The 14,962-nt window shown below is 41.2% G+C and overlaps 2 long non-coding RNA genes across 2 annotated transcripts in view; one reads left to right on the top strand and one right to left on the bottom strand.

The window, feature by feature from the left end:
* LOC148127015 (uncharacterized) overlaps window positions 1-8,231 on the top strand; it is a 38,900-nt gene extending 30,669 nt beyond the window's left edge. Inside the window, exon 2 of the long non-coding RNA XR_015741818.1 lies at window positions 7,656-8,231. This is a non-coding gene — a long non-coding RNA (uncharacterized LOC148127015). The remainder of the gene's footprint in view (window positions 1-7,655) is intronic.
* The window catches only part of LOC148127014 (uncharacterized), a 71,301-nt gene that overhangs the window by 47,425 nt on the left and 8,914 nt on the right, over window positions 1-14,962 (bottom strand). The window contains exons 2-3 of the long non-coding RNA XR_015741817.1: window positions 11,418-11,531; window positions 7,574-7,779 (exon numbers count right to left, since the gene is read on the bottom strand). This is a non-coding gene — a long non-coding RNA (uncharacterized LOC148127014). The remainder of the gene's footprint in view (window positions 1-7,573; window positions 7,780-11,417; window positions 11,532-14,962) is intronic.

The following is a 14,962-nucleotide window of genomic DNA, read 5'->3' as shown; positions in this document are numbered from 1 at the left end:
CTTCAATGCGTGCACTTATTCTTCTGTTAGTTTGTCCAATGTATGTGGTAGGGCAGGCAGTGCAGGGGATTTCGTATACTCCTTGGTTTTCTAATTCGATTTTGTCTTTGGGGTTTCTTAGTATGGTGGATATTTTTCTGTTTGTGCAGAATGCTGTTTTGATGTTGTGTTTTTTGGAGGATCTTGCTAATTTTGTCTGTAGTGCCTTTTATATATGGGAGGAGGGCTTTGCCGTTTTCTTGTTCTCTGTCTTGGATTTTGGTTGGGGTTTCTTTTTGGATTAGGTGGGTAATCTTCTTTCTTTGGAATCCATTGGCTGTAAGTACGTTGGTGAGAGTGTGTAGTTCGGTTTTTGGTGTTGTTCATCGGCTAAGCATTTTGTTCTGGAGATGAGTGTCTTGGCTACGGAATTGATCTGTGCTGGGTGGTGGTGTGAGAGTGCATGTAGATAGCGGTTAGTATGTGTTTTCTTCTGGTAGATGGTGTGTCCTAGGGAGCCATTGGATCTTTTGTATACCAAGACATCTAGGAAGGAAGTTGATTGTTGGCTTCTGTTTCCATGGTGAATTGTATTTTGGGGTGTAGGCTGTTGAGGTATGTGAGGAAGTTGTTCAGTTTTTCTTTCCCGTGTGGCCAGATTATGAAGGTGTCATCTACGTATCTGAGCCAGAGTTTGGGTTTGTGGTCGTATTTTTCTAGAGCTTGTGTTTCAAAGTGTTCCAAGTAGAGGTTTGCGATGACAGGTGAGAGGGGTGATCCCATGGGTGCTCCTTCTATTTGTTTGTATTTTTGTCCATTGTAGGTGAAGTATGTATTGGATAGGCAGTGGTTGGTTAGATCTAGGATGTGCTTGGGGGTTGTATTTGTTTTGGATGGCTGTCAAGGCTTCTTTTATTGGCACTTGGGTGAAGAGGGATATGACATCGAAGCTTACTAGTAGGTCGCTAGGTTGTAAGTTTTGTTTCTTTATGATCTCGATGAACTGGAATGAGTTTCTTACGTGTGAGTTGATGGATTCTGCATAGGGTTGTAGTTGTTTGGCGAGGAATTTGGCCAGGTTTTGTAGAGGTGAGCCTATGGAGCTGACTATTGGTCTGAGTGGGGTTCCTTCTTTGTGTATTTTGGGGAGACCATAAAGCTTGGGGCATCTGGATGATTTTTCTCTGGGTATGATTCCTTGCTGGATTTCTTCACTGATGGGGGAGGCTTTTATTTTGGATTTGGTAGTTTTTTCTAGGTAGGTGGTGGGGTCTGTCTTTAGGGGTTTGTATGTGGGGTCTTGGAGTAGGTTGGTTAGCTTGGTTTGGTAGTCAGATGTGTTCATAACCACTGTCGCGTTGCCCTTGTCTGCTGGTAGGATTATTATGCTGGTGTCTTCTTTCAGGTTAAGTAGTGCAGTTTGTTCTTCTTTGGATAAGTTGCTTTTGGGTGGTTTGCTAGTGCAGAGGATGTTGGTGATTTCGAGTCTGATTTTGTTAGCATCATCAGGGTTGGTTTTGGTCAGGCTGGTTTCAACTCCGCATATGATGGTTTCTGTGGGGATGTGTTTGGGAGCGACAGCAAAGTTGAATCCTTTTGAAAGGACCTTGGTTTCAGCTTCAGTGAGGATCTTGTCTGAGATGTTGTGCAATGGTTTGTTTCATGTGTGTCTGTGGGGGAGGGGAGTTGGTTTCTGGCATTGTTGTAGTTTCCTGAGTTTGTTGGTGTGTGTGTCTGTCTTTAGGGTGGTCTGTGTTTCGGCTCTCCAGACAGCGAGTTGTTTGGATTTGTCCCAAAGTAGAGGTGAATCTTGTTGCTGAGTCTGAGGTGGAGTGTGAGGAGATCTTTGTTGATTTGGTCTAGGAGAAACCTTTTCGTGTGAAGTTCATTTCTAATTAGGGCCAGTTCTGTTCTTTTAAGGATGCGTTTGGTGGCTGCTGTGTTGGTGTGGAATTTCAATTGGAAGCTTGTGGGAATTAAATTTTGATCTCGGCAGTTGCATAGGAATGCAAGGTCACATAAAATGGAGGCTCTTTGGACTTCAAGTTTTTCATAAGTCCTGGTCAGATGGTGGGTTTCCTCCCGTAGAGGTGCAATATTTGTTTTCTGAGGTTCTCGGGGTATTTGTATGTGGATCTTTGGTTGTTCGGTTTTCTCCCGCGTAAGATTCAAGTATCTAGGCAACGTTTCGATGAAGTCTCATTCATCATCTTCAGGCTTTTGTCTCCGGCTCTGTGCTTCTCAGAGTAATGTGAGATTGCAGCTGCTTCCTCCTTTTAACTGCCAGTGGGGTGGGACTTGATTGGGTGGGGTTTGGCTGTGTTCTGATTGGTTGGGGGTTAGCCGTATTCTGATTGGTTGGAGGCGTGTTCTGTTCAGGTGGGGGCTTGGTTGTGCTCAGGTTAGTTTTAGTTGCTGGGGATTTGAGCTGGTGAGTTGTGATCTTGCTGTTTGGCTTCTAGTACGTGGTCCTGCTGCATCTTCATAGTGGGTGTCGGTTTGCTTCATGTATGGCTCAGAGGGGTTTGAAGTGGGTAGTGATGCAGCTGCAGTGCAGCTTCTGGTCCATGGTTGTGTCTCATTTTCTGAATGGGTGGGAGTCTGTTTTCTATATGGAAGTGTGGTGGTGGTATCTTGTGTGGCTCTCATGGGTGTGGGTCTGGTGTCCTTCTTCATGTTAGGTACTCGTCTGTTCATGAGGGTAGGTTTCCAAATGGCTGGAAGGCGGAGGTGTCATCTCGTTTGTTCATGCTGTGTGGGCGTTTTTCTATCTCTATGGCTTCTCTGATTATTCTGCTGTTGAAGTGTTCGGTTTTGGCGATGGTTCTGGTATTTTTAAAATCAATTTCATGTCCTGTGGCTTTGAGGTGTTGGACCAGGGAAGAGGTCGTTTCTTCTTTTTGATTGAGTTCTTATGTTCTTCAATGCGTGCACTTATTCTTCTGTTAGTTTGTCCAATGTATGTGGTAGGGCAGGCAGTGCAGGGATTTCGTATACTCCTTGGTTTTCTAATTCGATTTTGTCTTTGGGGTTTCTTAGTATGGTGGATATTTTTCTGTTTGTGCAGAATGCTGTTTTGATGTTGTGTTTTTGGAGGATCTTGCTAATTTTGTCTGTAGTGCCTTTTATATATGGGAGGAGGGCTTTGCCGTTTTCTTGTTCTCTGTCTTGGATTTTGGTTGGGGTTTCTTTTTGGATTAGGTGGGTAATCTTCTTTCTTTGGAATCCATTGGCTGTAAGTACGTTGGTGAGAGTGTGTAGTTCGGTTTTTTGGTGTTGTTCATCGGCTAAGCATTTTGTTCTGGAGATGAGTGTCTTGGCTACGGAATTGATCTGTGCTGGGTGGTGGTGTGAGAGTGCATGTAGATAGCGGTTAGTATGTGTTTTCTTCTGGTAGATGGTGTGTCCTAGGGAGCCATTGGATCTTTTGTATACCAAGACATCTAGGAAGGGAAGTTGATTGTTGGCTTCTGTTTCCATGGTGAATTGTATTTTGGGGTGTAGGCTGTTGAGGTATGTGAGGAAGTTGTTCAGTTTTTCTTTCCCGTGTGGCCAGATTATGAAGGTGTCATCTACGTATCTGAGCCAGAGTTTGGGTTTGTGGTCGTATTTTTCTAGAGCTTGTGTTTCAAAGTGTTCCAAGTAGAGGTTTGCGATGACAGGTGAGAGGGGTGATCCCATGGGTGCTCCTTCTATTTGTTTGTATTTTTGTCCATTGTAGGTGAAGTATGTATTGGATAGGCAGTGGTTGGTTAGATCTAGGATGTGCTTGGGGGGGTTGTATTTGTTTTGGATGGCTGTCAAGGCTTCTTTTATTGGCACTTGGGTGAAGAGGGATATGACATCGAAGCTTACTAGTAGGTCGCTAGGTTGTAAGTTTTGTTTCTTTATGGTCTCGATGAACTGGAATGAGTTTCTTACGTGTGAGTTGATGGATTCTGCATAGGGTTGTAGTTGTTTGGCGAGGAATTTGGCCAGGTTTTGTAGAGGTGAGCCTATGGAGCTGACTATTGGTCTGAGTGGGGTTCCTTCTTTGTGTATTTTGGGGAGACCATAAAGCTTGGGGCATCTGGATGATTTTTCTCTGGGTATGATTCCTTGCTGGATTTCTTCACTGATGGGGAGGCTTTTATTTTGGATTTGGTAGTTTTTTCTAGGTAGGTGGTGGGGTCTGTCTTTAGGGGTTTGTATGTGGGGTCTTGGAGTAGGTTGGTTAGCTTGGTTTGGTAGTCAGATGTGTTCATAACCACTGTCGCGTTGCCCTTGTCTGCTGGTAGGATTATTATGCTGGTGTCTTCTTTCAGGTTAAGTAGTGCAGTTTGTTCTTCTTTGGATAAGTTGCTTTTGGGTGGTTTGCTAGTGCAGAGGATGTTGGTGATTTCGAGTCTGATTTTGTTAGCATCATCAGGGTTGGTTTTGGTCAGGCTGGTTTCAACTCCGCATATGATGGTTTCTGTGGGGATGTGTTTGGGAGCGACAGCAAAGTTGAATCCTTTTGAAAGGACCTTGGTTTCAGCTTCAGTGAGGATCTTGTCTGAGATGTTGTGCAATGTTTGTTTCATGTGTGTCTGTGGGGAGGGGGAGTTGGTTTCTGGCATTGTTGTAGTTTCCTGAGTTTGTTGGTGTGTGTGTCTGTCTTTAGGGTGGTCTGTGTTTCGGCTCTCCAGACAGCGAGTTGTTTGGATTTGTCCCAAAGTAGAGGGTGAATCTTGTTGCTGAGTCTGAGGTGGAGTGTGAGGAGATCTTTGTTGATTTGGTCTAGGAGAAACCTTTTCGTGTGAAGTTCATTTCTAATTAGGGCCAGTTCTGTTCTTTTAAGGATGCGTTTGGTGGCTGCTGTGTTGGTGTGGAATTTCAATTGGAAGCTTGTGGGAATTAAATTTTGATCTCGGCAGTTGCATAGGAATGCAAGGTCACATAAAATGGAGGCTCTTTGGACTTCAAGTTTTCATAAGTCCTGGTCAGATGGTGGGTTTCCTCCCGTAGAGGTGCAATATTTGTTTTCTGAGGTTCTCGGGTATTTGTATGTGGATCTTTGGTTGTTCGGGTTTTCTCCGCGTAAGATTCGAAGTATCTAGGCAACGTTTCGATGAAGTCTCATTCATCATCTTCAGGCTTTTGTCTCCAGCTCTGTGCTTCTCAGAGTAATGTGAGATTGCAGCTGCTTCCTCCTTTTAACTGCCAGTGGGGGTGGGACTTGATTGGGTGGGGGTTTGGCTGTGTTCTGATTGGTTGGGGGTTAGCCGTATTCTGATTGGTTGGAGGCGTGTTCTGTTCAGGTGGGGGCTTGGTTGTGCTCAGGTTAGTTTTAGTTGCTGGGGATTTGAGCTGGTGAGTTGTGATCTTGCTGTTTGGCTTCTAGTACGTGGTCCTGCTGCATCTTCATAGTGGGTGTCGGTTTGCTTCATGTATGGCTCAGAGGGGTTTGAAGTGGGTAGTGATGCAGCTGCAGTGCAGCTTCTGGTCCATGGTTGTGTCTCATTTTCTGAATGGGTGGGAGTCTGTTTTCTATATGGAAGTGTGGTGGTGGTACCTTGTGTGGCTCTCATGGGTGTGGGTCTGGTGTCCTTCTTCATGTTAGGTACTCGTCTGTTCATGAGGGTAGGTTTCCAAATGGCTGGAAGGCGGGAGGTGTCATCTCGTTTGTTCATGCTGTGTGGGCGTTTTTCTATCTCTATGGCTTCTCTGATTATTCTGCTGTTGAAGTGTTCGGTTTTGGCGATGGTTCTGGTATTTTTAAAATCAATTTCATGTCCTGTGGCTTTGAGGTGTTGGACCAGGAACACCTCAAAGCCACAGGACATGAAATTGATTTAAAAATACCAGAACTATCGCCAAAACCGAACACTTCAACAGCAGAATAATCAGAGAAGCCATAGAGATAGAAAAACCCACACAGCATGAACACACGAGATGACACCTCCCGCCTTCCAGCCATTTGGAAACCCGCCCTCATGAACAGACGAGTACCTAACATGAAGAAGGACACCAGACTCACACCCATGAGAGCCACACAAGAGGCCACCACCACACTGCCATGTAGAAAACAGACTCCCACCCATTCAGAAAATGAGACACGACCATGGACCAGAAGCTGCACTGCAGCTGCATCACTACCCACTTCAAACCCCTCTGAGCCATACATGAAGCAAACCGACACCCACTATGAAGATGCAGCAGGACCACGACTAGAAGCCAAACAGCTAGATCACAACTCACCAGCTCAAATCCCCAGCAACTAAGACTAACCTGAGCACAACCAAGCCCCCACCTGAACAGAACACGCCTCAACCAATCAGAACATGGCTAACCCCCAACCAATCAGAACACAGCCAAACCCCTACCAATGAGAACACACCCCACCCAATCAGAACACAGCCAAGCCCCCACCCAATCAAGTCCCACCCCCACTGGCAGTTAAAAGAGGAAGCAGCTGCAATCTCACATTACTCTGAGAAGCACAGAGCCGGAGACAGAAGCCTGAAGATGATGAATGAGACTTCATCGAAACGTTGCCTAGATACTTTGAATCTTACGCGGAGAAAACCCGAACATACAAAACGAGAACCTCAGAAAATAACATATATATATATATATATATATATATATATATATCCTAACTCTATATATATATTATATATATATATTCCTAATATTTATTTATATATCAGGAACAAACAAATGAAAAAGTATTACAAGAGTTCAGAAGAAGTCCCAGAAGTGGATGCCTTCAAATTCTAATGTTATTATCACACTGAAATTAGGCTGAGCTAAAATCTTGGTGAGTCAGTTTGGTGTAGTGGTTAAGGCATCATGCCAGAAACTGGGAGACCAGGAGTTCTAGTCCTTCCTTGGGCACAAAGCTAGTTCACTTTCTGTTGTAGGAAGGAAGCAGAAGGAGCCTGGCGAAGGTGAAGAATGATGCTGCACATTCATACCCTCAAGAGATGATCAGTGGCTCATTTTCGTGCCAGGGCAAGTTATTTCTACAGATAAGCCATAAGATAAAGGGTTCCACGCTGAACAAAGATTTAAGACAAAGATGTGTGAATCTTCTTAGTTGAACAAACATACAAGCAATATTTGTGCTTCTGTTAAAGGTGTATGTTTGGGGGATTTGAATGTGCATGTACTTTTGTATGCAGAGGATGCTCTGTGGTTGGCTGAGAACCCGGAGGACTGGTAGGGAATGTTAGACAGGTCATTTGAGGCAACAAGGAACATGGATCTGAGAACCTGTCTGTGCAACACAAACATAGTTGTGTTCGACAAAGAAGATGGAGTACACAATTAATGGCAAATTAAGTGAATTGCTATAAAAAGCAAAATTATAAATGGCCCAAGCGTAGAGCGAATAGAAGAATTTATGAACCTTGATGGAACATTTACTAACAATAAAAAGAGATTGGAGAAATTTTAAGTCATGCAATTTCTGGTGGGAAGGTAATAGGCACTTTGTGCTTTATTATAATCTTAAACCAGAATTCATGCATATGTGAAGTTTAACCAAAAAGAAAGAAAGAAAATTATATGACTGCATTAAGCATATACTGCATGTTATTTTAATGCCACCAAATGTATTGGCTGATACAACCTGGTGGTTGAGTTCACATTGTAGCTCTTTGATTCTAATCCACTGTTCAATCTTCTCCTTATTTTACACTTGATTTTAGCAGGTATTCAAGGAGACGTCCAGTGGGCACAAAGCAAGCTCACTTTCTGCCGTAGGAAGGAAGCAGTGGCAAACCACTTCTGAAAAACTTTGCCAAGAAAACTGCAGGGACTTGTCCAGGCATCTCCCTGAATCAAACACAAGTGAACAGAAGAAAAGAAAAACTCAGTAGAAAAAAGCCCAAAAGGAACAACCCCACCTTGTGACACCTGCATGGTTTTGATTGAGTGAAGATTTTACTCCAGCGCTTCCACAACAAGGATGTTTAGGGAAGATGGGGGAGGGAGAGGTCCCCCCCCCAAGGGACAGGTGCAAAATTTCCTATTAAATAGTCACAGAGAGAAACCACATTTGTCAGAATATGGAACAGGTAGACTTACCATTAAGGAATGGTAAGTCAGGCCACCCATGTAGTAACAGGCCACCCATGTAGTAACAGACACTAGACAGAAGGTGGTTTCTTACTTTTTCCCATTTCTGTGATGTGGTGAAGCTCAGGGCAAGCTTGGCATCAGCACTTGTTGTATTTGGGCTGAACCACTGCTGCATATCTTAAAATAAACATGAACATTTCTTGGAACATCCCCTGTATAATGTTGTTCCAGGACACAGTAGGAAATCACAACAAGGGAAATGGCTAAAACCTGTGGAACTTCGAGGAGCAATGTTGCTGTTTCCATTGGTGGCACTAAATACAAGAAAGCTCATTGGGAGGGAGGAGAAATTAAATCATCAGAGAATATGATGCCAAAGATACCTTCAAATCTGGGACAGGCCATGAGTCATAGCCTCTCCAGCAGAAAAGTGGATAAATCCGGAGTTGTTTTACAGTACATGGTCATCATGGGAGTTGATTGCTTTTACCTTACTGTAAATCAAACTAGAGAACAAATATCCCGTTATTTAGCCCAGTTTAATGCAAACCCTATCCCAATAAGAGCACGTTAACACTTTATTTATTTATCTGCACAACAAGCCTATGGAATAAACTATTAGGATGACAGTTTCTGATGAGTGCAGAATTTCTGATTTGCCCACATATGAAGACAGTTCCAGATACAATATCATATTCACCAGACCACTCTGTTTATAATCCTTTGAATGGAAGTAATTTGTTCCACCTTTTGAAATCCCTTTGATGTCTCGACTGCCAGGAATTCAGCAGAATTCATTTCTATTTCCCCTTAAACTCTCATCTCCTCCTAGTGGCCAGTTTTTGCAGAGATCTTCAGATGTAGACGTAACTTTCTCATTGCTTGTGAACCTCCTCAAATGCATTTTTAATAATGGTGATAGCAATCACTTTTACAGAAGGCCCAACACAATATACCAAGAAGGAAATAGTTATCTAGACCCAAGAAAATGATTACTTTGCCAATGAATTAAGTGATATTCAGAGAACAGCATAGACCACATACATGAGTCAGATAAACAAGAAATACCACATATGCACAAATACATTACAATACTAAATAGACAGCAACGATGCAATACTATGCAGGCAGTAGCAATTTTCGCTTATTTCAAAGATAATTAATTCAACACAGGTGAGGTTGTTTTTCACATTATCTAGCATAGATATAGTGCCTATAGAGAATAACAGAGAATACTGTCCTGCAAATGTTAAATTCCAAGTTTCACCAAAAGGTCCTAACTGGGGAGTATGAAAAATGTAGTCAACCATCTAAATAAACTAGGATTCCTCATTTCTTGCTATAAATACTTTACAATTCTCCCCCCCACCAAAAAAATGTTCTTTTGTGACTGTTCCCTTCCTTATTCTTTTCAAGCTTTTAGCCATCTTTTTCTGCTATTATGGAATAACCCCAAAGACACTGTCACAGCACATGGGAAGAGAAACACAGACAGTGGGAAGTTTACATAAATTTGTACAAAAACAGGACATCCAGTGTTCTGGCTTTCAACTCCTGTCAAACAGATATAGTGCCAATATGTGAAGTGTAGGTGCGCACATATCTATTAATTAATGTGGATTGAAGGGTTTCAGGGTTGCTAAATGTGGCCACTATGGTTAACTGAGCTCACACCCTGAGGATTTTCTCTGCTTGTGGAAGTGTCACTTCTGCTTCAGCAACTTGATCTTTTGGTGGTGGTGTGAGACAACAGCCTTTCACTTCCTGAAGATCACCAGATACCCACAGCACCTGATCACCACACCACAATTGAGTCAGACTATTTCCTGAGTGGAAAGTTTGTGAAAGTGATGTGAATTGTAGGTGCCTGGTTTTTGTGCGTCTGCATGCCTACACGGGCATGCCCTATTCTTCCCATTTGCACTCACAAGCAATAACTATACCACCCCAGCTTGTCACATGCATGGCGAGACATGCAAAGGCCACAGAAAGAAGCTCTTTGGCCTATTAGGGTGAGCCTCTTGGATATACCCACACTAAGTCTTGCGTGGATGTTTGCTATGAATATTCATACAGGTAGTCCTTGACTTACGACCACAAGGAAGGCTCAAAATTTATGTTGCTAAGCAAAACAGTTAAGTGAATTTTGCCCCAATTTATGACCTTTCTTGCCACAGTTGTTAAGCGAATGTGGCTTTCCCATCGACTTTGTTCATCAGAAGGTCACAAAAGGTGATCACATGGCCCCAGGACACTGTAACCAGTGTAACCACCCTAAATACAGTAGCCAAATGTCCCAATTTTGATCACATGACCATGGGGATGCTGCAACAGTCATATGATCATAAGCCACTTTTTTTTCAGTGCTGTTATAACTTTGAACAGTCACTAAATGAATACTTATAGTTTTTTTTATTCCACTTGTATGAATGAAAGGCAATTTTCCAAGATAACAATATCTCTGGGGTTGTTTTTTTTTAAATAAAAACATTCAGATAATAGTTAAATGTGCAAGTTTAATGATTGTAGAAAACAGTGTCTTTCTATCATCATTATAATTTAGCACAAATAATTGTAAATGGGGGATCTAGCGGGAAAACAGATTTTAACACTTCTAAATAAGTTCGTTCCCAGTAGTTTTTATCCAACCCATCACATCTGACAGGGGTGGGCAGGCTCTGGGTCGCCTTTGTATAGCAACGTCATCCAGTGTCATCTAAAAAGAGTTCTCTATCCTGATGCCTGCCATATAAAACTGTCTCCTCCTTGAGACTCCTCAGTCCTGCTTGCCTGAAAACACAGCTTTTCCTCCAGGCATTGTGATCGGGAAATTTAGTGGAGCCCAGAATGGCTGTGTTTATGTTAGAGCAATTTTTAAGGAGCCTCTACTAGACTTTTTTTTAAAGGAGTTTGCACATTTGTGCTTTTGTTTCCTGTTCAGAGTTCCTCTAGTTATGATGGGCAACCATGTAAATGTGCTTAATAAATACTGAAATAAATAGAAGCTTATATATAAAACTATTTTCCTCTACACCAGCGATGTCAAACTCATGTCGTCACGACAGCGTCACGTGATGTATTGGGACCTTTTTCCCCTTTTTCCAAATTCACTTACTATAGCAACAAAAGGTTTGGACTCAATTGGGGTCATAAGTCAAGGACTGCCTGTACCTGGGAGATTGACCTGATTGACCACAGTTATGATGAGTAGCAGAGGTATGTCTCTGTGGACCCATCTGGAGATAATCATGGCATAGGTGAGACTGAAATTTGGAGCATAAGAAGAACCAACATAAAATAGCAAATGACATGAAGAAAAGGGGGCGAATGTATAAAATTAAGGGCATTTCTACAGACTGCAGACAGTTTGCATAAACTGGCTGGAAACAAACCGAGTTTAAAGAATTCCTCTTCTCCTTTCAACTCTCTCTTCCGCTTTGGCTCAAGTCATGGCCTTATATTCCTAAACATCGTCCTTGACTGATGGATTCTCCTGTTTCTTCACCCTTACGAAACCAGTAAAGAAAAACAAAGAAAACACCATGGTTATACCAATTTTTCCCCCTTACTTAGTCTGGAAGAGAAAGATGGAAAAACTCTTCCTTTTCATTGATTAAAAACAAAACAATCAGAAGCTTCATTTCCATTAGTAAGCTTGTAAAGACAAGAGAAAGAAACCTCAACTTCGAAAACTGGCTATGAAGGGCATTAACCGGGGATTGAGACAGGATTGTCACAATACACACAGTGGTCAAATGGAGTGGGTGCATCTACCTACAATAAAACAAAACCCAGCAGGCAAACCAACCAGCACCACCTGATACAGCACAAGTCACTAAATGCAAAGCAAACAAGCAAGAAAAGAAAGAAAAAAGTTTCCTGCCCAGGAGCCTGGCGAAGGTGAAGAATGATGCTGCACATTCATACCCTCAAGAGATGATCAGTGGCTCATTTTCGTGCCAGGGCAAGTTATTTCTACAGATAAGCCATAAGATAAAGGGTTCCACACTGAACAAAGATTTAAGACAAAGATGTGTGAATCTTCTTAGTTGAACAAACATACAAGCAATATTTGTGCTTCTGTTAAAGGTGTATGTTTGGGGGATTTGAATGTGCATGTACTTTTGTATGCAGAGGATGCTCTGTGGTTGGCTGAGAACCCGGAGGACTGGTAGGGAATGTTAGACAGGTCATTTGAGGCAACAAGGAACATGGATCTGAGAACCTGTCTGTGCAACACAAACATAGTTGTGTTCGACAAAGAAGATGGAGTACACAATTAATGGCAAATTAAGTGAATTGCTATAAAAAGCAAAATTATAAATGGCCCAAGCGTAGAGCGAATAGAAGAATTTATGAACCTTGATGGAACATTTACTAACAATAAAAAGAGATTGAAGAAATTTTAAGTCATGCAGTTTCTGGTGGGAAGGTAATAGGCACTTTGTGCTTTATTATAATCTTAAACCAGAATTCATGCATATGTGAAGTTTAGCCAAAAAGAAAGAAAGAAAATTATATGACTGCATTAAGCATATACTGCATGTTACTTTAATGCCAGCAAATGTATTGGCTGATATAACCTGGTGGTTGAGTTCACATTGTAGCTCTATGATTCTAATCCACTGTTCAATCTTCTCCTTATTTTACACTTGATTTTAGCAGGTATTCAAGGAGACGTCCAGTGTGCAATTTATTTTATATTTCCCCACACTTCATTCTGCATCTCTCTGGTACTATTAGTAGGAGCAGATTGAGTTTAGCTAGACAAATAAGGTTATTTGACTCCCTGTTCTAGGGAGAGTAACTTCTAATCCCAGTGTCCCATTTGAAACCAATTTAGGTGTGTGCAAAGGGGTTCCTAAGTACATGTCTGTTTGTTTTGCCAGTAGCAAACTGGAAACAGAGATGAGATATGGTCTATCGCAAGAATAAATTGTGGAGGGCTTAAGAACATTCATCAAAAGAAGTAAAAATGTGTTTCTGCTCACATGATACAGAAGCGAGAGTTAGGTATGTCAGGACATGTATAAAAGTAAGCTGAATGCAGTGTGAATTGGGTACTTAAGAAAAGTCATTTTTAAAACAAAAAGAAATGGATTCAGGAAGGAATGGCTATTGAATGAACTTGGGTTGAATACAAAATGAGTGTCTCACATGAAGTAAGTATACTGATATGGTTTCGTCACATGAAGGTATGAATGAACTATAAGGATGGATGAATAGGTTGGGAGGAAGTGAAAGGCCAAGAAAGCTATGGTTAGCAGAGATAGTGATAGCACCCCAAAAGAAAAAACAGTAGAAACCAAAAGCACCAAAAGCAATCTATGACATGTTATTATGGAGCTGGATGAAGCAAGGATAATATTAAAAAGTATGGAGAGGGATGGTGAAATATGTCGGTAGATAATACAATAGATTTAATGTACCAATATATTTTTTTATCTTTTCATTACATCATGACTTTAATATCTTTGTTTTGCTATTTTTTACTCATTTTTATGCTTTCCATAATGTTGTTTACCATAAAAGGGAATAGCTGGTGTGTGTTTACACACATAATTAGGATAATTTCTTTTAAATTTCATTCAAAAACAGTTCTTTGCTCATAAAATATGGGCAGTTGATTGCATTCTACATGCATTTTATACATGAAGATAAATTATTACATGTATAATTATTTCTGTTTGGAAACAATTTGTATACTTATTGTTTGTGCAACTATGGAATGTCCCTGGAATCCAAAGCAGCATACCCTAAATATTGGGTGCCAGTGTGCAAAAGAGGAAGAAGCTGTTCTCATGGCCTCCTTGTGAGCTTCTTAGTATATGTTGTTGGCCTCTAATGCTAAGTAGGTCTTTGGCTTGATCCGAGCAGGGATAATCTTAAATTCTTTAAAAAGGAGGGATCTATGGGAGTGCTAGCACATCACTATGGTAAAATGGAAGGTGAAGTTGGAAATGAAATCCAGAAATGAGTAAGCAGCCAGATCAGGTTCTACATTCTGACAGATATACCAATAGACAACGAGACCCACAGTCAGGTGTATTTATAATTAAGGGTCAGATAATTTATCCAAGCACAAGTAATCAACCTTTTCAAGAAAAAAGCATGTTGAGTGATTTTTGCTATGTTGTGGGCATCAAAAACAAGCAATTATCTAAGAACACAGAGATCTTAAGAAGATCTAATTACTTACAAGACTGTGACCATTTTTTTTTTTCATTTTGAGAGTATCATTAGGCCTTGTTATGGGTGCCCTGGTTGACTACCAATTCAAAGTAATTCAGCTACTGAAACTACATAGGCTCATGGTTTAAACATAAGGTTCTGTATGTATATGTGGTTCATGAACAAAGTTAAAACCAGCTAGAAATAATTATTGCTAGGCCTAGTGACAAACAGCCAATCAAGCTATTTGACTAGGAAAGGAAAAACTGTCCAAGGATATCAGAGGGCAGCAAAACTTATTTTTTTTTGAACATGCAATCTGGAATGCTTTGTACCACTAAAGCCACGAGGTGGACTTCTGATTAAAATTCCTTAAGACTATGATATCCACATCTATCTGGGATGCTTCCAGTTTCCTTATTATGCAAAGTTTCTGCTTCATTTATGGAATTTTATAGGGAACAGGTTCAGACATAAAGTTCTTCTCGATCAACCTGTCTCCAAGTCATTCTGAAACCCAACTTAAAGCACCTTCAAGATGAACCTAATCTGTATTTGAGAGCAAACCATGCTACCTAAGCATACTACTGTAATATGTTGCCAGTGAAAATGGCTTGAGAATTGCATTTTCCCACCCATGGATGCAATGCTAGGGGATACGTTGAAATTGTTCACATTCTTCGACAAATTAAGAATAATTTAAGAACAGTGATAGACATTTCAGAATACTATGAAGCCCACCCGGAAAAACAATTTGCATTTATGT

Source organism: Pseudonaja textilis, chromosome 2, assembly GCF_049901715.1.
Source record: "Pseudonaja textilis isolate UNSWEBS1 chromosome 2, rPseTex1.2, whole genome shotgun sequence".
NCBI classification, from domain to species: Eukaryota; Metazoa; Chordata; class Lepidosauria; order Squamata; family Elapidae; genus Pseudonaja; species Pseudonaja textilis.
The sequence above is the reverse complement of the archived record's forward strand: the minus strand, read 5'-3'. Positions and strand labels throughout refer to the sequence as shown.